Below are 24,919 nucleotides of genomic sequence, written 5' to 3' on the forward strand. Positions count from 1 at the left end.
TTTGGTGGTGGTTTGTCACCACCTTTCATCTCTTATGGTTATGGTACTGTAAAATGCCCAATCTCCTTCAAATATCTCCTCATACTGCAAAGTTTTGATGTGGCAGTCTTTCTTGCTCCTTTTTTTTATAGTTTTATTTTACCTGATACCATGAGTGTTGTTTTCAGTGGTTTGGTGGCTGTCAGGTGTCTTTGTCCAGCATGAGATGTTTTTTTAATGTGGTATTTGACGTAGGCATGGTCTGTCTCCAAGTTTGTCATTCTCAGCACCCCTCCATTCAGATAACTGGTTGATTTTCAGCATTGTTCAATAATTTCCTATTTCAAATGGTCTGATAGTTCTCACTATTTATTTTTAGTGGCCACCATTCACAGGCATGTATGCTGGAGGATTATGTCTAGCGTTTCATTAATCTGAGGTGGCTGGATGCACACATATGCCTTTGTACAGCAAGTCCTTTATTTTGTTTCTTTATCACACTGATACTGAGCTCTCAGAAATGCCCAAAGAAAATGCAGACTGGCTGCCATTTAGTAACCATATGTTGCCTCCTAAATAAAGTGGCATACAATTGCCCTGCCATGAGAAATTCTGGAAAGGTGGATGGATCCCAAGGGACAAATTTTCCTCAGAGCTGTAAGTCTTACCATGAATCACTGTAGTAAATCACCACTGAGCACTCGACAATGTAGCTGCTAGAATTTTTTTAATCAGATATGCAAACAAAGAGAGCATCCATAAGATTTTGGGAGATCTAGTTCATTCCTCTAGCAAAAAATAGTCACGTCAAGTGCTGTAAACAGCATCTGTAAGAAACAGTACCTCTCAAAGTTGTTGAAAATCAGTAGATTCCCTAGACCTGGGAAAGAGACAGGTAGTACAAGGTAAAATGCATATGGATAGACAATTTCACAGCTCCCTCCCCTTTGAGCTAACATTAGACTGGGGCTAAGAAACTGGGGCTAGCAAAAACAGCCTTGTCAAAGTAGTCCTTAAAATGGAGACAACAGCTTTTGGGGCATGAAGAACTAGAAAGAAACAACTGAGAAACACAGGACTGGTTTTGTAATCCTCTTTTTCATTCGTGGTTGGTGAGTCCAGCTAGTAATAGGGACCACAGAACATAGGAAGATGATACGTAAAAAAAAGTAATACTTGTATGCCTGGAAGTAAGAGTTTGAAACAAGTGTGAGTATCCCATGTTTCCCTCATGTCTGGTTTTCTAAGCGTTTTTACACCTCCTTTCTGCGTGTCTCCCACCACATCGTTAGGAATACTAAAATGCCCTGGCAGGGAAATGTCAGGGGACGTCCCACAGCGCCTGGGGCGCATGATGAGCAGTTTTGCGTGCAAACCACTTGCCAGCTTCAGTGAATCCCTACACCCACACGCCAGCAAGGTGCAGGGCAGGGCAGGGCACCGACTTCTCCCATTAACTGAAAATATCTCTGAGACATACTCTTGCAAAATTGTAGCCAGGAAAACATACCAACTGACATGGAGTTCATATAACAACTGCCCACCCATTTCATTATTTCACAAATGTGTGATTCGTGCTTGTGAGCTGTCACCGTTAACATTTCCATCTGTCTCAATATTGCTTCTATTCTTAGTTGCTATGTGATAGATGTAGGTGTATGAAAAGGATTTTTCCCCCCTCCCTGTGTCATGAAACAAAATAAATGAAAGCCACATATATGTATCTACGCATTTCATACAGGCAGCAAGAAATGCAGGCACCTTCATGGCGCTACCATTACTAGAAGTAGATGTGGAGTAAGAAGCACATGCCTGTGGCCTCTCGCTGCTGCTAGAACATGTACTCAATGGGGAAAAACATAAATAAGTCAAAATCTAACCGCAAAAGAACAATATTGCTTTGATCTCCTTCTGAACATGCAGTTGGAGAGACCTATTTTCCTAATCACGTAAGTATGGGAGTAATTTTACTTATCACGTAATCCTAATTGGTCTTTTCCTGAGGCAATCTCAAAGGGAAAACAGCCGTGACACACTTCAGTGTTCAAAGGATCGGGTCCTCAGCTGTGTAGATATTTCCAAATGGAGCTTTCAAAGTACTCGTCGCTTGGACAAACAGAAAACTCTTTGCATAACATAGGCAAAACCTGCATTTCTCAGTACCTCTGTGCCAAAACTGGATTGATGGGATACCTGTAGAAGTGAACCCACATTTCACAACAGCCTCCGGCAAAAGCGAAATCCGGCTCCAGTTGCTTTATTCCTGTTGTCATTTGAACTTCATGGCAGAGCGCAAACTCATGGTCTCCTGACGAAAAATGTCTTTTGAAGTCAGTAATAGATGTGACTGATTTTCACCTCTGGCGCAACTCAATGCTTCCCAGGGAGGCAGGGATTAGCCAGGTCTGGTCCGTGGCGTAAGCTGGGCAGCGGGGGGTTGGCCCTGGCTCCTCCTTGGCTAGCGGAGAGCCTCGAGGCCGGGGCGTTTGCCATAGAGCCAACTTTGCTGTCGGTAAGTGGTTTCCCCGCAGTCCCAGGCTGTTTTGTGGTCCCCTGTGGGGAATATTAGCGGTGGGACTGTAATGGACCAAGGTCTTGCCAGAAGTGGCCAAGTGTATACTTTCTCTTCCCCCTACCTTTACATGGTCTGGTTTGTCTGTCTTTTTTTTTTCCTTCCCAAAATAGCACACAAAACCCCAATTTAACAAGCGTAAACCGTACACTCTGGCCTCCAATTTATTTTGACATTTGGCAAGAATGATTACGCAACATGTTCATTAAGTCATAACATTTTCGCTACTTTCCTATTTCAGATTCTTATTGACTGTAGCACATGTGAAAATAATGAACTTATTTATTCTCCAAAAGAACAGTAGACCCCAAACCTCCCAAGAAAACACATTGTTTATGGATGCAATGTATGGAGAGACTTCTTAAAGCCTTAGGTCTCACCTGACTGTAAAAAAATGATGGTTCATTTCTGAAAGGAATGAGGAGCGGTGTATCATCCACTAGACTGCTTATAGGGTTGTGCAGCTAAGGAGGTCTCATCAGACAAGTTGTTTCCTTTTTAAACAAAGCCCCTTCCTCCTGACAAGACTTTGTGGGACTCAGGAATAATCCAGTAAACAGTTACGGTAATAGATAATTAGATGGACCAGCTAAAAGCAATATGAAAGGGGGCTGGTAGCACAAGGATTACAGAAGGTGTGTGGGCATTTTGACATCCAGAAAACATTATAGATCTGGTCTCAGCTACCTCAGTCTCATGATGATAATTAAGAAATGTGGGTGTAGAAAAGCTCTTTGCCTGGTTTGGTTGGATTATTGCTGCAGTTCAAAACACAATTGGCGCAGACACCCACATTGGACATGATTGCCCTTTGATGAGGCAGATACTGACTTTTTAAAGCTGACATAGTTAAAATTATGTCTAAAGTTTATGGGGCCACAAGCTTCTGACTAGACTCCATTATTATAACAAATGGTAAAATACAAGCTGAAGCAGTTTAAAAAAAAAAAAAGAAGTTGAGGCATGTTGAGGAGGAAGGGACCCTGGAAGTGGGAAGGCTTCAGGATTAACCCTCTCTCATCTGTTTGGCTAGAGTAGAACATGGGCAGTGTCCAGGGGGTTTGCATTGTACGTGGTCATACGTCCTTTTTAAAGACAGACTGGAGGGAAGACCAGCGAGGATGATTCCTCGGCTGCTTTCATTAATAACCCACAGAGTGTAAAATCCAGTTCCTATACAGTTTGTGTGTTGTACGGCAGATCTTTTCAGTTCTTTTACCTCTGTTCATTCATCAACAATACAGAGATGTTACCAAACTCCCCTCTGAGCACTGAATAAGGTGAAAACTACCATAAATTTAAAAAAAAAAAAAAATGTTCAAGCTTCTTTATAAGTGGAATTTTTTTTAAGAAACACTTGTGAATGGTAAGAGAATGATGGAGGCTGTCTAGATGTGGACTGCTCATGCCTAAGATAAGGCATAACAGTATAGTTTAACGTACTCTCGCAGCGTGTTATTCTAATATTAAAGACACTAAATCTGTACAGCTATGGAAATGTCAAAATATTGACTTCAGGCCTGATCCTGCATTCAGGTTTCTTTATTCTTTTACATGTTTTGCTCCTTAAAACAACAGCAATGGAAGAAGGTTGTATGGTGGTCCACTGGTTGGTTTGTATCTATCACTTAGCTCCCATTCAGATTTTCCCTGAGGAACCAGAAAAGGCCACATGTTGACAAGGTAGATAGAGTTGTGAAAATATCTGACATTTCAAAATTGTATTTTTTCCTAATATTTTCAACACAAACCCAGTTCTATATTGTCTTACAGACTGTTCAAAGAGGCTTTCAGTATTTCTCTTTAAAGCTATCATCAAAAGTCTGACAATGACATTTGATAAAATATTTGAATTCAAAACAAAATATATCGTGAAAAGACAATGGATTTCAGGGAAACAGGTGGTTACGAAAAGAAAAAAAAAAAAAAAAAGGCAGCTGATTTCTGACAGCAAATACCTTTTGAAACCTGACCAACTCTACTGAGAATGGGATGCGGTGAGAGTCACGAGCAGGGGTCAAGAGACTTGAGCTGCTTAGGTGGTTATTTGGCTCTGTCAAATACATGTTCATTCATTCACATCTGCCAAAAGTTTATAAAACCATCTGAGAGGATATTTGGCTGAATTTTGTAAACAGATACCTGATAAAACAGTATTGGTCAGGAAAACAAAAAGCCCTAGTAGTTTTTAAGTGAGGCTAAACTCTGGGTTTGGAATTTTCCAGTGGATGACGATACATCTCAAGTGTCTTTTGTTTCTGTACATGTCGCTTGCTGTAGCCTGAAGTGTGATATCCATTATTCTATTGCTGACCATTTATTACATTAGAGAAAAAAAAAGAATAATGTATCTATTGGTTATAGAAAGAGTCATTCACAGAAGGAGTGAATCTCACAGTATTTCCCATATGAATCTCTTTTCATGTCCCAAATTTGGTTTATTGACTAAGTTATTCTAAGTCCTTATACCACACTCATCATTCATCATGGTATTTGAACACCTTTCTAAGTGACATGACTAATATCTGTCACATGTTTTGCTCTCATCCTCTTCCGAGGGAACAAGTACTTAAGTTTAGGGTTTTTCCTTAATTTTTTTTTGTTGTGAATAAGTCTTTCACAAAGGCCTTGTTGGCACAAGAGGTAAGAATTTAATCATAGATTCACCCGCTTCTTTTTCTCTGTGGTATTTGCTCCTACATCAGCAGTCGGTCACTCTATCCACCACCTATTCCCCAGGCAGATCTGATTCTCCTGCTTTTTCCGCCCACCACCTGTTGTTTTTACTCTTCCCAAATCCTTCACCTAGTGTGCCCAATCATGGGCATAGCCCAGGATACCCACTGCTTTTCTTGCCCCTTTTTTCTGGGCTGTTTCAAAGACCCAAATGTCTGACTTCAAAGGGGCTTTTAATCCCCAGTCTACCACCTTTGGCACCAAATAGTTATTTTTATCATCTGCTTTGCCATGAAAGATTTCCTGCAGCACTCCCTGAAAATTCTACTGGCACCCAAATTTTAAGGAAACCAAAATATCTGATAAGAAGGCTAAGCCCTTTTTAAGGCAAAGCTAGCAAGTTGATTTGAAATGGCCAGAATTTCATATTCATTTATCTGTAGGGACTTTCCAAACAAAGTGCGGAGGAAATTCAGGCTAATGCGAGGCATACACTTCAGGCCAGGAGGAAAGCCAAAGATGATGAACCTTTCAAAATTGTTTTCTTTTGGTCCATACCATCCCCTGGCAAGTCAGCCTGTCCAAGAGCAATAGGGCAAGACCAAGGCAATGTACTGACTCGCCTCCTTGACCACCAGAGGCCATTTCACCAGCTGCTGCTTGTGTGTGACAGCTGCCTGGGGCTCTGATTAGCAGCAGAACTTCCCAGCTCGCCTCTGCCAGGGCTGTAAACATGATGATGATGATGTGAGTTATGCCAGTTCCCTCTCAGTAACGGAGAATTGGGCAGACTTCAGTGCATGCTCCCCCAGGACATACAGGGGATGATGCAGCCACAGAGCTGAGTCTCGTTTGGATCAGTTTGTCTTTTTGTCTTTCTCAGTTTGGGTATCCAATGCGGCTTGCAGGCTGGGGTAACCCCCGAGACCCCGAACATAGGATCAGCTGTCCCCACAAAGCTCACGGAGCTAATTACCGGTGGATGTTAATACCTCCCTGCATAGCAATAGCCTCCCGCTCCCCCTCGCTGCAGACCTGTAAGTGGCAACGAGCCATGGGCTGTTTCCACAGCCAGAGAAATGGAGATAAGAGGATTGGGGGACTGTGCAAGGAGGTGGTTCAGAGGGCACAGAGCCCCTGATAGGGACAACCATGCGGAAAGGGTGGGCAGGAGACAGCCCCTGGAAAAGGAGGTGGGTTATGTGCCGTGAGGGAAGGAGGCCTATGGAGGGGTTTCTGAGGGGAAGAAATGAGGCAGGTGCCTGGCGTGCTCCAGGTGCTCAGCCTGAATGCTTGACATCGCTGTAAGTTTTGTCAAGCTCTTCTCAAGCCTTGTCCAACCCCACCTTTGACTCCTCCTAGAAAAAGGCAGCGTAATCTAGACACAGGCACTCAGAGACTTTGGGCCAGGACACAGCACCACTGCTGTGGTGGGATCAAGCTGATGCCACGAGCCCTCCACACACCCCCAAGGACTGCTCCCACAGTGGCAGCCCAGTTGTACCCTCAGAGAGGAGGCACCTGGGCTGTGGCGGAATTAATTTTCCTTTATCCATTCTCATAGGCACTGTCACCACTTGGCAAGGCAGAGACTAGATGGAGATAGAGTAACATAGATAGGCAAGTGCTAGGGAAGGAAAATTATAGGGTTGCATGGTTCAAGCGTGTACAGAAGGGCTGTGCTTTAGGTACCTGAGAGTACTCCCAGAGCCCTATTTATTATACCAATACAAAAAAATGTGATGGAAGGCTGTTAAAGTTTATCTGAAGACTCTACCAGGTTATTTATAAAGATTAATTTTACCATATCTCTCTCTTTGGGAAATGAGGAGAGAAAGCACTGGACCAGAAAGCAGCCCAGATCAGGAGCCTACAATGCACTTATACAGGCACTTTAAACCAGCTTAAACACCCATATCCCTGCCCCTGCTGGGATAGCTCTGGCCTGAAGCAGGGCTAACCTGGTTGTGTGGCTAGAACCCTGGGCTAACCGGTTGTGTGGCTAGAAGGTGGCCCTGTGGGGCTCCCGGGGACCACCATGGACCCCCTGCCAGCATGTGGGAGCACTAGGAGGTGATGGGCAGGCAGAAATGATGAATAGTGCTGGACCCCCAGTGGGCCCAGGCTGGCCCACACCGGGGGGAGCAGCACTCGGATGGAAAAGAAATAATGATGCATCTTGCCTGGTATGGGGGAACACGAGATGAGCGGTCCATCTTCCCAGCAAGCTGGTTTAGCAATCCCTTGTCAGTCTGTGAGCGTGTCCTGCCTGGCTGTATCTGAAACCTTGATGGAGGAAGCTGTCCACCACCTTCTGAGGCTGTGCTTTTTGTGGGATGTTAGTAAAGTTCAATGGTTAGCTAAAAATCAATTGGCTAAATTCAGATGGAGGTCTAGGATCAGTTTGTCAAACAGACAGTGAGAATGTGTTTTTCGTATACTTGTCTTTCGTTTCTGTTAGTACTCAGGCTCAGCCTTTTTTCCTGAGTCTCTTTAAGACCATCAGTATGTGGAATTAACACAGAGTTCATTTACGGTGAGGGTGAGGGCCTGACAAAAGCACAGCAAACCCAAACTGCAAAATAAACTATGTTATCAGTTACGCTTCTCCAGCTCTCCAAACTGGTGCAATTTTCTGGCAGTTAACAGGGTTTAAATTAAGAAACTAATCAGAAATAAGCCTCTAAATTATACCAGTTATTTACTTTCTTTTATCTTGATGCATCTTCTTAAAAGACTATTTTTAACAGATCTTTTAAACATTTGTAGTAAGAGGCAATAGACAAAATGTCATGATTTCCATATGAAGGAGTTTCTCTCAGTGCAATTCCTATCTAAAAAGCCATTTTATCCTAATATGGTCCCAGAGTCTAAGTATCATATTCTGTTGCAATGACTTTTGCATCAAAACAATTTTTCTGTTTCATATTCGAGAAGAAATGTTGAATATTTAAAATCCATATCCTTTTTGATCTTAATTCCCATCACAGAAGAGCTCTTTAGGCCTCATCAATGTGCTCTAGGTGCAATATCACAGTATATTTTTCATATTATGGGATCTAACCCAAATTAAGAAACCAAAGGGGAAGAAGCTGTTACATGCCTGGAAGGGAAAGGGATTCTGCTCAGAGCACGTAGCAGGGTAAAGCATCAAACAGAAACGTAACGGAAGTCTAAAATAAAGGTTTAAATGCCTTGCTGCATAGTCCTTGCTGAAAATCTAGCACTCAGCTCTCTTCTGATTTACTTTGCATTACTGTTGACTTCAGCAGTGTTTATATTCAAATAAGTAAAGGCACTATAAGGCCATATAGTACAACTGTGAGTTGCAATAAATTATAGCTGATTAAACAGGCTAACTAATGAAATACAAAGAGGTGTTTAAAGCCACCACTCTTGTAAGCATTTATGTTTCAGCTGTATAAACTACATGAAAAATAAACAGTGTCCAGGAAATAAATGTAGATAATGTTGTTTACAAATTTATACTCCAATAGCACGAGTCCTGAACCACTGAGAAAAGGCCCCACTAAATGCCTTGCCAAAGCCAGGGGTGGGTTTTACTTGAGTAGTCTTTGAGTCACATCCAACCCTAAAAATAGAGGGGCTTTGGGCATGTCAAGTGCGTGATTGCTTTCCTCCTGCTTGAGGTTCTGGTCGCATGGGTTTTGTGGTGCTGGCTGTGTCCCCACTGTTGGATGCTCCTGCCTCACTGCCACCCCTCACGAGTCACCCTGTCCTTGTGCAGGCTGAGACAGAAAAATTGATATGTTTTCCCATTTGAGAAATGGTGTAGAACTGAGGAAAGTTATTTTAAAGTATCTTAAAATTTGTATAGATTTTCTGAATCAATATTTCAGGATTTTTGAATTCCAGACTAGCCATACATCCATCCTGTGTTTCGTTCCCATCTCTCTGCATCTATAAATGATAGTCTGAGCACATCACATGCCGCAGAGAGAGAACCCGCTGCGCATCCAATTACTCCTATATTGTACTTGAGAGGAGGAAAATAATATTTTAATAAGAGTACCACAAATACAACTATACCAGTACTAATTACTATTTAAAGCAATTCTGCAATGCAAGTCAATTAAATCATTTCATCTGGCAAATGCAGAGAAATAAAGGCCCCTGTGCAAATCCCTCTCATGGGGGCTGGGCTGGGTGTTATGGTGGAGGGCAAGAGGGAGCGGGGATGGCACCGTCTTTGTTGGCATCTTTTGCTGTGCATTAACGTCCCCCAAGGAGTGGGCGAGAACATAACCTGATGGTGGCCCAAACCTTGATTCTTTTGCTATTGTTGGTGCTCATACACCACCCGGGTGCTCCTCTGCCGTGGATAAACAGACCATCTTTTTTATCTGGACAAGTGAAAACTGCTGGACTGACACATGACTGCCTATTAATCTCCAAAGTGGAATGTAGTAACGTTTATACACAACATGGTTCCAGTCATTAAATTAGTGGAAAATTAACAATCTCAAGTGTTCAATAAACAGAAAAGACAGCAAACAAATGAAGTGTGTTAGTCAAGGGAAATTTTGGCTTTAATGCGACTAATCCCATACTTGTTTCTTGAGCCACAAGTCACGGTAACTGGAGGAGGAGAACATAATGTGGTCTGGGTTTCATTTGAGGACTCTATTTAATTTTTATTGCTGCGCTGATAATTTTAGTTTGCAATTAACAAAAATATCTACTGTCCCTCAGATACTTCTCTCTTTAATGCTTTAGGTGGTTAACATGGAAAATGTTTTGAACTCTAGAGTTGCTTCTTAAGTAAAATAGCTTGATACCCTATTTAAAAAAAAATAATCTTGAATTCATCTTTAAACACATCAGCTCGTTAAAAGTATTGACGTAGCTGCGCTTTAAAGAGGGACTGAGCCAAAGCACCTTAACCTCTTTGGGAAGACGAAGACAGCTATCCAAGTGCAGCGTAAAATGCCTTAATATGAAAGTAGCACAGGGCAGGAGAGCTAGAAGAACTATTTAATGTTTACACATGCTTTTCATTCCCAAGGACCTCCGTGTACCCGAGGAGGATCCCTCCTGCCAGCTCTGGGCCTGAGCGGCGCCCCGTGGGCGCTGGGCACCCCAGCACAGCTACCGACCCCCGGCGCTGAACGCCATCCTCCATCTCCCCTCCCTGACTGTTTGCTTTAGATCTCTTATCGCCCATCACCCTCTGGGCAATATTGCTGAGCGGCCGCACCTGGCAAACAGAGTGCTTCAGCTTGATGTCAGAGGAGATTTTAGTTGCTTAAATAGAAATAAACTACAAAGGAGCATTCGCAGGGCTGTGAACCTGGGGGTTTGGGGCTTGCTTATTTTTTAGGACATACCCAAAATAAGCTCTCCACAGTTATGCACTGAGGAGGGTTTTGTAAGGCACGTTCCTACTCAGACAAGATGCCTGGCTAAGTTTATTAAACCCCTGGAATCTGATCCCTTTAAATATTAAAAATAATCCACTGTATTGCATCTAATTGAAACCCACTGAATACTTAGAGGAAAGGAGAGATGAGTCAATCCCAACACCTTTCACCCACAAGTGCAGCAACAGTTTTCTGATCTTCTTTAATCATAGAGCTCCAATGGCCGGACTCGTCACAGGAGTGCATCGCCAGCCATCTAATCTTTCCCCACTCGGCTCGGGTTTCCCCCATCCCAAGGAATCACACACAACCTCTTTGGGGGAGAGGGGATTTTCTTTTCCCTTCCCATGCCTGCAGCTCACTGGGAGCCTGCTTTTTTGTTGTTGTTGTTTCATGCCTTCTTTTCTGTCCGCTGCAAAACAGAGCCATGGCCAGGCTGTTACCAGGGAGGTCAGGGATGAGTGGGGAAGGGCTCGGGCATGGTACGCCAGACACCCAGTACACTGGATATTCTCAGGCACAACCCAGATACTTTGGTCTTTGCTCAGGCACCGGGTGTTTAATGCCTCCAAAACAACAGCCATAAGGCAGAGACACTCAGGAGATGAATTCCCAGTTTTAGCGAGTGTTGAAGCATCAGGGAATGGTAAACCCAACTTTCAATTTTGCTGCTGGGTTGGATTCATTCTCTCCTTTCATTTTTCTGGTTCTCGCCTTTTCAGCCATGCCTCCTTCCTCGATAGCCCCCCTCCACCCTGAAGTGCGGAGCCAGCCTGGCATGGCTCTGCACTGGCTGTGGGACCGAGCAGTCAGGACGAAGGGTGAATTATCCTCCCACTGTCCCCAGCCCTTCTGCACAGGGAAGAGGGATTTCATGTCGGGTTTAAGAGTCCCACTGTCCAAGCAGCCTTTGAAGTTCATGCCAAACCCCAAAAGGGAAGCCTAGAGATTTGGATGGGGAGGACTGTGTGTGTGTGGGCGTGTGTGTTCACCACTCCATGTATGTGGTAATTGTCATGTATGACTCATATTCCACTTCTGTGACAGTCGAAGCCAGTAAAGACAACTACACGAGCAGTGGCAAGGAACGAGCACAGAAGGGGCATGCTCACCGAACAAGGATGTTCATGAGCAGCTTAATAAATTTATATATAATAGACACATGTATTTCCTCACTTGCAAAACACTAATCTGCACCTACCACAGAGGTCTGTTATAGAAGCAGTTTCATGCATATAAATAGTGCTGAAATCCCTGACTAGAAGGCACAGGACAAGATCTAGGGTACGGATCCCCCCATGTGACAGAAAGCTGGCACACCTCTAGCAGACGTGAGAAGAGACCAATTATTTTAATTGTTTGTTGGAGTTTTAAATTCACTTTTGCTGTAGCTGTAGGGTGACGATTCTGAGCTATTAGGTGATACTTTCTTCAGCAAAAGTGTTGCGGTTTCGGTGCCTGTGATTGAAAGAGTAGGTTTCACAGCTTTATCCTGTACACATGCAGTCTACAAACTATGTTTAATGAAAGATCTTTGGGTTTGTATTCCTGTCTTTGCTGTTTCACATAATACTTTCCCTGCGAAAATGAGGCTGAAAGGCCTCTCAGCAGATGTTGTTCACTGAAGGCAAAATCCTGCTCGCTATCAAGATCAAGAACCCTGTGCTATCTATGGCACGGGGTATATTCCGGACACCCAGCAAGCCACTTGGAGACCAGAACCCCAGCAGCTCTCTGAGGGCTGGACAAGGTAAACCTTGAGGCTGTGGGATCCAGATGCCCCCAACCCCAGGGCATTATGAATATGCACACAGATGCCCGGGAGAGGCTGTGGCTGTAGTCTGGCCGACCCCTGGGTTCAAGGGGTGGGCTGGGGAAGTGCTCACCACCCCCCTTCTCTCTTCGTCTCGCTCGGTCACAGCCTGGACGATTACAAAGTTTTAACATAGTTGAGCAGAATTTGGGTTCGCTTCTTGAGGATGCTGAGGGTTTTCTAGCCCCGCTGATGTTAGTGTGGAGCATCAGTGGCTCTGCTGTGTGTGCTGCAATCGCTGAATCATCAGAGAGTGGCGTCACAGCCCCGTCATCTTCTTACAAATGCCACGTGCCTGCAACCTCCATTTGTGTTTATAATCCATTGCAATTTTTAGCATGACTTGAGTTGGGAAAGTTTATTTCCATGAACTTTCCAGCCCTTTAACGTGAAAAAATAGCAAAGATAGGTAACTAGGAAACATGAATACACATAATTAAACATAAAATGCTTGTAGTGATATAAGAACTGACCTCAGCCAATTAAAATTATTAATAGAAAAAATACTCTAGTGTCAAAATCCAAGTACATCAACAGCATTCTCATTTCTGTAATCAGGATGAGTTTATATTTCCTGACAACTGAGAGGCAGTCCAAATTGTAGCTTCTTGACCTTTTTCTCATTCAAAAACAGGTTGAGATACCACGTGAATAAAGACACATTTGTGGGGGGAGACTGAATAGCCAGTTATGTATTGACTAACTGCGGACCTTTTAAGAATGTTACTCTTTTCAAATATTGACTTTTTTATTGCTTCTCTTACAATTGCAATGGGGGAATTTAAGAGACCCACAAACTACTTTATCATATAATTAGTTTATCAGTAAATTTGGACCTCGTACATCAATCACTATAATGCATAACCTCCACCGAGACAGAAACCAGATGTGCGTGCTTCTGCTTTCTTCTTTATAGTATATACGGCATCATTAGTGCCTATGCTACAGTTTAAATTGAATTCAGCAAAAAGCAATGGTCTTACCCCCCTGCAAGCAATCTGATATTGCTGCAGGTATAAATCAACATTATGTTGATTGACAACTCGTGCTCTTTCTTACTGTTTCCCTGTTGCTGTACGGAAAAGGGTGAAGTGTGATTTGTGTATGCAAAAAAGAATTTTAACTAGTTAGGTATAGGGAGAAGATACTCGGTTTCGAGGTAAATGCTGTAAGGCGGGCATGCTGTGACAATGGCACCGAGAGACTCAGTACGCTGAATTAACCAACCCGAAATCACCAGAAAAGGGCCTGCCTGCCCATTTCTTCCCATGCAGCCTGCGGTGTAGCTTTCCTTTTGAGTGCCACTCATTCTGATGCCTGTACAACCCAAATGGGGAAACAATAGCTGCAGCTGAGACAGGCTGGGGGGATGTCCTTTTCAGACACGACAGAAAGAACTCTTTCTGGGGTCACCTGGGAATCCACAGGAAACATCAGGGTGTCTGATCGTGGCATCCTACGTATCCCACAGATTTCAAAGGCAAAGGTTTATGTATACCTTCAAACTTACAGTACATCTTGTGGACAAAGGAGCGGAGCTCTGACCAGGGCAGTGTCTCCATGTGATAACTATTAGTGGCTTCACGAACTAATACCTTGTGGGCCCAATCTTTTGGGGCTCATTCATAAAAAATTCTCCTTGAAGTCAGCATCTGATTGAAAAATATGGAGCCCAGTTTGTATGTACATTAAAAATCCAAACAGATCATTATTTACACTACTTTTTCATTTTCCCAGTAATCAAGCACTGGCTGGTAATAATCCCCAAAGGGCTGATTATACCAGCAAGATACAGCAGCTCTCTGACCACACCTCTTCCCCAAGAAAATCTCTACACCGGGGCAAAAGGCAGCATCTTTCTAGCAGAGCAAAACGGGAATTTCAGCACACGATTGCCTGGAATTGATGGTTCTCACATTCTTAGCGGAGCGGAGCTGAAAGCGCGTATCACAGAGTGAGGACTTGTCAGGCGGTCCGTAACACGCTTACTTTCCAAAATTAAAAAACTTGTTCTGATTGCAAGCAGACTTTTTCAGAATGTGTGCCTTCTCCTGCACTCTGGAGAACAAGCCAGCAGATGCTTCAGCGTCTCTAAAGCATGATACTCGTTGCTGCTCATCTGCATGTCTAGTGTACCAAGAGAAGAGTCCTTCCTCCAGGAATAACATGTGTGTAATGTATTACATTACAGCTAATTAAAGTAGCCTCTGCTGCTGCTGTTCAACTTGACTGGTAGATTATCCAAATATTTGCAGGCATCATCTTATGAACACGGAATATTAAAACTGTGCTGTCTTATCACTATGCAAAAATGCTGCCCTGGTGAAATTGGGCACCCGCACTAATCCAGTCGTACCTGGAAAGCTGAACAGTATTGCGGAGAGAAGTCCAAAATGGTAAAATAAAATGCGTATGTTAATTTAGCAAGTTCCAGTTATGATCCCCGTGTTTGAAATTGCACTCAAACATCCACCTGGCAGTACTGCTGAGAGACAGAAAGGTTATACCGGTGTATTAGAGTGGGACAAGAAATGGCTGATGTATTCCTAATGGCAGAATTTGAATATTACAGAAATAGTTGAGCAGGACTTGGCCTGAAGAGCTACCTTTATTAGCACCTATCTACCAGAAAGCACAAGCTGGGCGTGATCCCTCAGGCCCAGGCTGTTAGCGAGGACTTTGAAAAACCGTCTGCTTTCTTGTAAATTGAGTAGATTTGGACTGGAAATTACTGGGACAAAAGAGGTGGAACTGTCTTCACAGCTCAGTGATGTTCAAACACGGGAAACCAAAGCCCCAAGTGCAAGAAGGATGGTAATGTGGTACTTGAACATGGTTTTTAAAGAAGTTCTTAAAGCTGCAAAGGATATTAACCACCAGGATTGTTTCCCTTAATATATATTAAAAGCTGTTTTATATGGAAGGCCTTAGGTGTACTCAAATTTCAAACGCCTGGGATATTTTATTACTTTACAGATCTAATAAATGCAGGTGTTTCATAGCAAAAGCACACAGGCAATCAGACTGTCTGAAGGCAGCCACGAGTTGCACACATTCCTCACGCGGCCACGAGTGCAGTGAAGCAGATGGGCCTTTGGCATTAATTGCAATTAGACGGCTTTAAGGTGTAGAAAGGTACTAGTTTTAACCGATTCGTAAAAGAGATGGGCTACGTTCTGAACATCGAGCGGCTCCAATTTTCCCGGTGCGGGGGCAGGGCAGGGCGAGCCGGGGCAGGCCGGGGAGGAGGTGGGGGCCGGTCCCACGGCCGCTCTCACCGTGGGACGTGGCACCCGGCGCCGGGACACGCGGGCGCTGCCGCCGGGCGCAGCGGCCGGGCCGGGGAGCGGTGCCATCGCGCTGTCCGTACCAAGATCGGATGGAGCTACTCAATCAGGGGATGCCATTATTGCCTCCACCGTGCAATTTCCACTATCAATAATTTACTGTATTTGCTGCACAGGCAGAAGGGGGAAACGGCAAGACAGATTTTTGACAGGGGGGACGGAAACTCCCCCCCCCCCGCCGCGGGCGGCTGGGCAGAGCCGAGCCGGGCGTTTCGCCCGGGATCCCGCGGGCACCGCCGTTGCCCCCGACTTCGCCGGTGGGCGCTGCCGCGACGGGCGGCCCCGGCTGCTGGTCCCGGTCCGGTCCCGGTCCCCGTCCGGGCAGAGCCGGCCCCGGGCCGCCTGGATTGAGCACCCGCTCCCGCCTCCAGAAAGTCACCGGTGTAACGTTACCTGGGGCGCTCATTAATAAGCAATGCCTGTTATTATCTTGATTGCATTCTTAATAGGCAAACTACGGAGAGGTCAGCGCAGGAGCGATATTTAAATGGATCGGGCTTGCTTAATACCCGGCGGAGTAAACCAATATCCCGCGGCGGGCGGACCGACACCCCCCCCCCGCCCCGCTCCCCGCCCGGCCCGGCCCCTCCGCGCCCTGCCCGCCGCTCGGGGGGCGCCGGGGGAGCGGGGGCCGGGCCGGGCGGGCGGGGCCGGGGAGGCGGCGCGGAGGCTTTAAGCGGGGCAGCGCGGGGCGGCGCGGTGCCTGCGGCCGCCGCAGCCGCTGGCCGAAGGCGCCCGGGCGGGGGGCGAAGCTGCTCCGCGGGGAGGCGGCCGGGCCAGGAGGCTCCCGCTGGGCGGCGGGGGTGGGGGATCCGGCTCCGCTGCCCTCCCGCCCCTCATAAAGCTTTGATGAGACACTTGAGCCGCCGCCTGTGTTGCCGGGGCGGCGGGAGGCGGCCGGTGGGACTAGGCGTCCGGGAGAGGATGTGACTTCCCGGAGGGGACCCGGACGAGGCTTTGTGTGGACGACGAGGTACGCGGCGCCCCGCCGGGAAACTTGAGGGGCCGGGGGCGGGCGGGCGGACGCGGGGCCGGCGGGTGAGAGGCGTCCGGGGAGCGGGAAGGGCGGCGGCGGGGCGGGGAGGGCCGGGGCAGCCCCGCCGCCCCTTTGTTCCCGCACCTGTCGGTCCGGCCGGTGTCCGGCGGGGCGGGCGGCCCGGCGGGGGCTTTTGTTGGGGCCGGCCCGGCGGAGGCGGGAGCGCGCGGCGGGGGGCGCGCGGCGGGGGCGCGCGGCCGTTGGGCACCGGCGGCGCTTCCCCGACGGCGGCGCGGGGCGGGGCGGGGCCGGGCGCGGGGCGCGCTGTCCGCGTGGCGGCGCCCTGCGCGGGGCGCGGCGGGCGGGCGGGCGCCGCTGGGCGGCGGGCGGCGCCCCCTGGCGGCGGGCGCGCGGTGGGGCGGCGGCCCCGGGCCCTCTCCGCTCCCCTCAGCGGCGGCGCCCCGGGGCCGGTGGCGGCGCGCAGGGAGCCGGGCTGCGGCGGCGGCGGCGAGGGGAGCGATGGGCAGGAAGGGCCGGGCACCGCCCCGGGGCCGGCGGGCGAGGTGCCGTCAGGGACGGGAGCGATGCACTTGTTGACGCTCAGCCGTCGCTGGAATGTGAAGCACGCCGGGCGCCCTCACCGGGAGCCCCGTGCCATGGGGGCTTTGTTCTCCGCCTCTCCCGCCTGCCTCCGGGCGCGGGCAGCCCGCCGTATGCGGCGCGGAGGGGCGGCCTGCGCGGCGCCGGGGGGGTGTCTGCGGGGGGGCGGCTCGGCCCTCCCCGCCGGGGCTGGGTCGGGATCGGGGCGGCAAAGGCTGAGCCTCTGCCAGAAGGGAACCGGCGTTAGACGGTAAATTTGGTTGGCAAAGGTTTAATTAATACTTGGGAAGCCTTGTGCTATCCCACTGAATGTTTTGGTTTGTTTTTTCTCTTATAAGATTAAAAGCATAAGGTGTTACAAGTGCGGGCCACGCTTGCTTTGCTTGTTTATTTTTAAGAGGTGCTGTGGTATCTTGGTTTGTACATTACGGTTAAAATATGTACTTTTCCCTTCAGTTTATTGTAGTTTGCTGTTCTGAGGTTATGACTATTGTGAGATCAATAGTCATTACTTATTTATGTTTCTAGTAACACAGTTCTAATGAATGCAAAGAATCTATCCTGGAGATACATTTTTCTTCAGCAAGTATTTCTGTAATCTTTAATTCATGGTGTGATAAGTACATAAAATGAATTTCCTTGGTCATCTTTAGATACGAGCAAAGAGCCAGGCAATGAGCTGCCCACTCACGGACAGGAGCAGCTTTCACATCGCTAAGTTTGAGTGGCCATGGGGTAGCAGAAGTGAAGGGTTCGCTCTGTGTGTGGTCGGCTGTCCCAAGCGAGAAGGTCGTCACGTCGTCCTGCTTGTTCGTGTCAGGTAGCGCCTTGGTGCACATCAGTGCCTCCGCTTGTGGAGCAGGAGCGCTGCCTGTGAGCGCGTGGGTGAAAACTTGACGCCAGCGGTGGCCCAGACTTAGTCTAGGTATGGAAAAACATAAGCAGAGGGGACACTCTTGGGTCGATTGGGCTGGGAATCCCATGGTTTGGCACGCGAGAGAAGGAAGCAGCTGTCAGGGAGATGCTACGGCTCCCTGCGTGCGGAGCGGCAGGGCGCTGGCTATGTAAACAAACCCGGGGCGAGGGAAAGGGAGAAGGCAAGCTGCGGTGTTCTCCTGCCTGCTCCGAGGAGAGAGCAGTCCTTCACCTGGGTCTCGGGGCAAAGCAATGGCTCCATTTCAACTCTAAAATACCTTGAAGGAGCTGGTAGATGTTTCAGCTATTTACTTAACGCAACTAGATACAGGAGCTTTTCTACAGGGCTCTGACTTGCAACAATTTTCTGCTGTAGTACTACCACTTAATGTTCAGCTTCATTGAACCTCGGCTGGGAAAACCCATTTGTAAGTAGCGAGCCTTCTGTTCATGTTGCCAGTGCTCTCTGCTTTCTGGAGCTGCAGGGTAGATCCTGTCGTTATATGGCTGTGAAATCAAGGTAAATGGGGTCAGAGGATCAAGAACACTTTATCTGAATAATTCAGGTAGAACAGTGGAGGAAAATAGGAAAGGACTTTTATCTTGGAGGGAGTAAGGCTAAACTGAAAAAAGTTTAATTTCAAGCAGCACGCTTTTAAACACGGCGTTATGTTGTAGTGTAGTGCTATGGGAGTACTACAATATGCTGGAATACTATGAAACATAGTGCACAGATGCAAAGGATTTTAAAGACTCATTAAAATGTGAAAGAATATAGTGGAAAATAAGGATCTGTGCTTTTGCTCAAAAGCTTTGCGTATACCGACAGTGCTGAGCTGTAAGTAGCTGTAGTTAAAAGTCCTTGCAGTACCTGTAGCACTTTCTGCAACTATTACTCTGCTGTAGCACTTTCTGCAACTATTACTCTGCTGTAGCACTTTCTGCAACTATTACTCTGCTGTAGCACTTTCTGCAACTATTACTCTGCTGTAGCACTTTCTGCAACTATTACTCTGCTGTAGCACTTTCTGCAACTATTACTCTGCTGTAGCACTTTCTGCAACTATTACTCTGCTGTTACAGTGAGGATAAAACAAGAAGCTTCAGGTTTAGCTCAGATAATAGTTCTCTGCTGGGGTGCAGGTCTAAAAGCAGGTCACAAGAAATGTGTGGGTAGGAGACCCCCTCATGCCTTCCATGGGTAAGCCTGCATGAAGATGAGAAACAATTCACTCTGAGTGAATTGTGTAATAAGTGTGGTCCTATTAAAAAAAGATCCTGTATCTGCCTTCCTGGTTTGTATAAAAGGCTGAAATGTTCTAAGAATGTGCCCTGTGCCTACACTAGAAATCTCATGTTAGGCATTGTGTGAATTGGTGGAGGCTCCAGTAGAAGAGGATATATGCTTTTAATAGGTTAATTGCGAACTTGTCTTGACCTGTTTTCAAGCATATGTTGTGAGCACTTGGTTCCTCCTAAATAGCGAAAGCGCTGCTTAATTAGGAAACTCTCAATCATTTCTTAGATCAGTTCATACACTGGCATTCTTGGTAATGCTTAGCTGTGAACACCCTTTAAAAGGAAGCTTTTAAAAGCACTGAAGCTAAGCTATTTTTGTGTATTGCCAAAATGAAGTGGTAACTCAATAACCTGCTGTCTTCAGTTCCAGCTAGGAAGGTGCTGTGCATAACAACTCTTTTGTTCCATGTGGTACACCATTAGGAAGCAGTACAGGTGTGTACTGAGCAAAGTGTCTGATGTGCAAGCTGGGATGGGGCTGCTAGGCTGTGCCCACTGTCTGTCAGCTCACAAATCTTACTGTTTCCCTTCCTTATCTGTACCCATTATTCAGTTTTATCTTTGACTGTAAGTTCTTTGGGGCAAAGATCATCTTGCCTGTCTTCTATTCCTGGTACCTGACAAGGATTTCTCAGTGCTCTTGTAATACAGTAACAGGTTTTGCTACCCAGTGTATACAGGGAGCTCTGCCATGGTGCCTTAAATTGACATGTTCTCAGCACAAATCCTTATGCTACTTGTTTGGGGAATACTAGAATATACTATAACAGAAGAATAAAACATTTTAGTTTTGGAGATAAACATGCGAGTTGATAGGGTAACCATTATACTATGGCCTCTGTCCTCTGTCAGTCTTATGCTGGCTGTGTCACTTACAATTCTAGGCTCTGAGCAGCCCAAGGGGAACACTGTTTCCAGGTGTTGTCCATGCAGAACAGGACAAAAAAGTTATATGCACAAAGTGTAGGTGATCTGTAGGGTCAGGCTCATGTTTTCCTTTTTTTCAACACTCAGGACCTAATTATCAGGCCACTGTAGAGTGGTGGGATTCAACTGCTACATCCAGCAGTAACAAACAACATGGAACAGTCTGACATACTGAAGGTGCTATGGACTTGACTGAATGGGCAACAGTCTTACCAAAATAGGCCAACCTCAGGCACAATTTCTACCCTTTAAGAACAGAGGGTTGGCTGGGATGATGCTGATTTGATGTGATTGTAATCCTTCAGTAACACTGATACTAGTGGTAGCAGAAGATCCCATTACAGCATAATTTAGGCATCACGAATGGATACAGCTGTCTGAAGATGAGTACCATGGACAACCGAAGGAAGCAAAAGGAAACTTCATTTAGTGAATTTTCATGCCCTGGTGACAGCTGCCATAAAGCTGTAGCAGTTGTGTACTTCCCTCGTAAGAATATTGTATCTTTCAGAGAAGTCATTTTTTGAAACCAGTTAATTAGGACAGTTATTTCTGTCCGTGGCATTTGTACAGAACAGAAGGCATGATTGTTCTTATGTTTGTTTCTCTGGGTCCTTTGATCGACTAGAAGCTCTCGATGCTTTACGCTATAAATTACCTCAATACTTTGGCAGTTCATTTCTTTTCTTGTGTACTTGGTTAGGAAAACGCAGAAATCCTTGTGACTCAGCTTCAGACTACTATAAATTATGAAGAAATGGGGGAGGGGGTCACATTTCAAATTAGGAAAGGCAATTCTAGGAGGATGGGAGGAATACTGGTTGCTAAATTTGAGATAAGCATCTCTCGGTATCGCAAAATCTGAGCAGCTACCGCCACCTAGAGATGCACGAACCAAACACGCTGCTATGGCTGGCTCTTGCAAGTGGGGCTGCACAATTAAAATGAGTGAGGCTGCTAATCCAAATCGTTCTTATTCTGCAGCATTAAATTTAGTGTATGCATGCGGGCTGTTTTTTAGCCCTGTAACTCAGGTGGTACCTGCGAATCCCGTTCTAGTGATGCAGGTAACTACAGTCTTCCTTGTGTGGCTTAAATAGGTAAACAAGAAGCATTGCTTTCAGTAAATCCTTTGCTGACTGAACTTTAGACTACACCTAGAGAAGTATTTCCAAGTCCAATTTATACTGGCTTGTTACAGCTGTCAGTGAATCTTGATAGCTTCTCCAAAGCTCGTACCAAAAAACCACAATGTAGAACTAGTCCCTTAAGGATTTGAGTTGGGATGTGGGGGGGGAGGTTGTTCTCCATCCCATCATTGAAGTCTATTTGGTAGGAGTGTCCTTTAGTAGATATTTGGTGGAATAGAAAAAAAATCTGATTTTCTTAATGTATCAAGTCAGCAGCCTTTAGCTTGGTTTCACAAGACCCAGGATTTTCCCAGTTTTAAAATTAAGTATTGAAGTTAAACTGAGTATGTAGGTATCTGTGGCTACCACAAATCTAACAACATGGAATACACTTTATATCAGCCCCTTGATTCTTAGGATATGGTTTCGTGTTTTGTTTTGAGCTCACAGCTTCAGCTTTTTGTTTTGTACATCAATCCTTGGCTATAGTAAGTTCTTCATCAGCATTTGGGAGAGAAGAATAAGCACTGTTCCCTATTTAATTTGTGAGGAACTGCTTATAAAGAGAAACAATGTGCCTTTTTTACCCATTGAACTCATAATTTCATGTGCAATTATTTCTGTTTGACTCTTACAGACACAGTATGTTTCAGGGGCTTTTATAATAACTGCTAGCTTATGGCTATCAAATGCCCAGTGGAATAAGAAATCCAGCACAACTAAACCTCAGTGGGAGTCGATAACTTCCATCTCGCTGAACCTTGAAAATGCAGACCACTAGCTGATTGCATGTACTGCATATCTTTCCAGGTGATGGTTTGGATAATTTCTTAAGATACTTGCAATCCATCAGTGTAAAGTATCTCAAGATAAGTGCTTACTGTATAGCTTCTGAGGGAACAAAGTTTTCCTATGAGAAACTGAGGAGCTGTGACACAGTGACATTTCCCATTCAAGTCAGGAGGCAGCTGCCAACTATTTGTACTGTATCAGGGTGTATGAGAGCTGTTGTATCCACCTAGTGTTTGAAAAACTACCTTTGGCTCACCTGGAGTTCCACATGCAACTGCAGCCTTTCCAGTACACGTGCTGGGCTACAGGTAGGCTTGTAGTCCTTTGCATGTATGTGGCATAGCAGGAGGAGTCTGGAAGAAGATAGAACTAGGCAAGGTCTTGAGCAGAATACTGTTATATGCTCTTTAGTAACTCAGAATGCAAAAGACTTTGGAGCATGTTGCTGCAGTTAAGGCTGTAACAATGAGAACAGGACTAAGTCCTTTTTTTTTTTTTTTCCTTCCTCCCCCCAGACTCCTGTAGTACATACCTTATGAAAGAGTTTAAAGCTTAATCTTGTGCCAATTCTAGTGCATGTTGTGCCTTATCTAACGTGATCAAAACACTGCTTTCTTTAAACATAACAGCTCCTGGAGAAATGCGGTTTTGTCTAGATCAAGGAATTAAAGGTTATGATCTCTGGATTCCTTAGTCCGTTATGCCACTTACTTTCTAAGCTTGGTGCAACATTTAGTATCCATATGGTTTAGTTTACCCTTCTTTGCACTGGCCATGACGCTCTCGGTGAGTGTTCAGTACTTGATAGAGTGAGATGAAAAGAAATGAAATCTAAACTTTATTCAAGGGCCAGATTAGTAAGTAAACCAACCTCTCCTTAGTCATAGCTGTCACTGCACCACAGAAGTGTATGGACACTGTTGGGATGAGCGACAGGACTTGTTTTGCAGTATTTCAAGATAATTGTGCCTGCTGGCTGCCTGCATTAAGACTTGGATCTTCACTTGCTATTTACATTCCTTTTGAGTTGATAATCCAGTTTGACTGAGCTGTAAATGCCAAGAGAGAAATGCTATTTGATAGAATTCGTACTGAAAGCCAGTGTGAATCCAAGGGGGAAGCAAAGCCACTAACAAGTTCAAGCTGGTGAGGGTAACTTTAACCAGAACCCATGCCAGGAAACTCTGCTCAAGTATGAATTTGCTGCTGAACATCATGCCTGTCCTTTATCTTTATAATGGGTTGAACCAAAACTAGAAATAAACACATCTGAAGGTCTCCATTTTTGCTTTTCCGCATATAAACACTACAGTTTATGTCAATGTCATGATTTCTTTTTTTTTTGTTGGCAGCTAATGTCTTGCAGACTGGTGAAAAAGGATTGTTTTTATTCTATGGGATGCAAAAAAGGATGTTTCATGTCTCATTACAACAGCATGGTACCTACTGGTATGGAGTTGGCAAGTTGCTGCCAATGAAATGGTCCAAAAAGAGGATAAGCAGGTGTTTTTTCACATCTCATAGAAATACATTTTTTGTGTAGTGACTAGCAAAAGAATGTCTGAAAATTATTTTTCCCCCTTAAAAGCTAATGATTGGCACCTCAATTTAAAACAAAGAACAAAGCTGCCTTCCTTGCAAGACTCATATTAAGTCCTTTTTTCTCTGTTTTACACTAATGATTAATTTCTGCTGCCCCCTGTGCAAAACTTTTCTGCCATAGTAACTGCAAAAGTGGCAGGAATGTTAACAATGCACAAGGATGTTGCAAAAGCATAAGTGAGTCAATCCACATTGCTCTGTTAAAAAAGCAGAAGTAAGATTTAAGAATAAACTACTTAGAGGTCTGAGCCTCCAAAGAATTCTGCCTCTGAGTCTGATGAACCTAGATGCAATATCTTTAATTCCATAAGCCTCAAGCAAGAAGTCATATCACCTGGTTCTTAATCAGTTTTGTTCAACATGGATACTATTGTATATTTTTTTCCTTGCTCTGCTTCCTGTAACTGTTATGAAAATTAAAGCAACTTATGCTTGGAAATACCAGAAATCATTTCCCCTTTCTTTAGCTAAAGGAAGGACAGGTATGCAATGAGAGCTAGAAAACACAATAACTTCCGTGTCTACTCTAAATTAAAGTCTTTGAAGCAAGTCTTCAGTCGCGAATCACCACCTGACCTGTTAGTGTTCAAGCTGTACTCACTAGAAAATTACTACAGTGGAACTGCCGATACTCTGCATATCTTGTAATAGTCATGTTCAGGCATACTTCAAAACATGACCTGTAGTTTTGTCAAGGACAGTCCTGACCCATTTGTATTTTAACAAAGACTCATCTGTGGAGATGCATTGGAAAAAAGATGATGGGAGCTCAGTCATCTTTTTTCCTTTTACTGTTTTGATGGGGATGATGCTGCTACACTGGCTTCATCCCCTGTAGGTGCTGAGCATCCATATTCCAAGGAGAAGAGCAAGGCTATGCCTACATCTCATACAAATTAAGGCTGACCTT

The 24,919-nt window shown here is 45.4% G+C and overlaps 1 protein-coding gene across 3 annotated transcripts in view; it reads left to right on the top strand.

Annotated features, from left to right (window-relative positions):
• BDNF (brain derived neurotrophic factor) overlaps window positions 1-24,919 on the top strand; it is a 41,713-nt gene that overhangs the window by 2,705 nt on the left and 14,089 nt on the right. Inside the window, exon 1 of one of the 3 annotated variants that reach the window (XM_074884456.1) lies at window positions 16,627-16,741. The exons of 1 other annotated variant lie outside the window; for it this stretch is intronic. The gene's annotated coding sequence lies outside the window, so the exon portion shown is untranslated. Of the gene's footprint in view, window positions 1-16,626; window positions 16,742-18,142; window positions 18,270-24,919 lie in introns of those variants that run through there. One more of the 3 variants, XM_074884459.1, reaches the window with a different exon arrangement.

Source organism: Strix uralensis, chromosome 15 (assembly GCF_047716275.1).
Source record: "Strix uralensis isolate ZFMK-TIS-50842 chromosome 15, bStrUra1, whole genome shotgun sequence".
Classification (NCBI taxonomy): Eukaryota; Metazoa; Chordata; class Aves; order Strigiformes; family Strigidae; genus Strix; species Strix uralensis.